This window comes from Anser brachyrhynchus, assembly GCF_964034855.1.
Source record: "Anser brachyrhynchus genome assembly, chromosome: 1".
NCBI lineage: Eukaryota > Metazoa > Chordata > Aves > Anseriformes > Anatidae > Anser > Anser brachyrhynchus.
In genome coordinates this window covers 210,134,670-210,135,050 of record NC_137694.1, presented here as the reverse complement: position 1 = coordinate 210,135,050, position 381 = coordinate 210,134,670, and positions in this window count along the sequence as shown.

Here is a 381-nt window from a genome sequence, read left to right as displayed (position 1 = left end):
GCCAGCCTGTCTCCAGCTGCTTGCTGTATTACTTTACGTTTAGAGACTGTTTGCACAGCACAGCCAAGGGTTGGTTTGTTATTGTGGGTCTTTTGTTTGTTTGGTTTGGTTTGTTAAGCTACCTTTCATTTAGGCACGTGCCAAAAATATAAACAAAAAAACAGTGTCACAACATTTCCTAATGCTAAGCTGTAAAATTGCCATTCAGAGACAAATTTAGAGAAATTTGATGTTATTTCTAATGCATTAATCTCGAACCAGTTTTAGCAATCAGTCCCTAAAGACAGGCAAAGAGAGAGCTGGCAGACAATCTCTGAACCCTCAAAATCAGGCCATTTCTCTAAGGATTTAGATTTGGGTACCAAAGCATACAATCACTCA